This window comes from Tupaia chinensis, unplaced genomic scaffold, assembly GCF_000334495.1.
Source record: "Tupaia chinensis unplaced genomic scaffold, TupChi_1.0 Scaffold000042_1, whole genome shotgun sequence".
NCBI lineage: Eukaryota > Metazoa > Chordata > Mammalia > Scandentia > Tupaiidae > Tupaia > Tupaia belangeri.
The window spans coordinates 381,590-381,848 of NW_006159497.1; positions in this window are offsets into that span (position 1 = coordinate 381,590).

A 259-nucleotide genomic window follows, 5' to 3' on the forward strand; every position below is an offset into this window, starting at 1 on the left:
TTCATTTATCTTGGGTAGATATTTAGAGAGAGAATTTTTGAGTCATGGGATAAATACATGTTTAGGTTTGTAAAAGAATTGCTAGCTTTTCTCTAAGAAGTTATATGAGCAATTTACTTCTGCAATATACAAGGGTTCTAGTTGCTCCACAATTTCACTAATATTTGGTCTCATCAGTTTTCTCTCTCCCTTTTTTCCTTCCTTCCTCCTTCCTTCCTTCCTTCCTTCCTTCCTTCCTTCCTTCCTTCCTTCCTTCCTT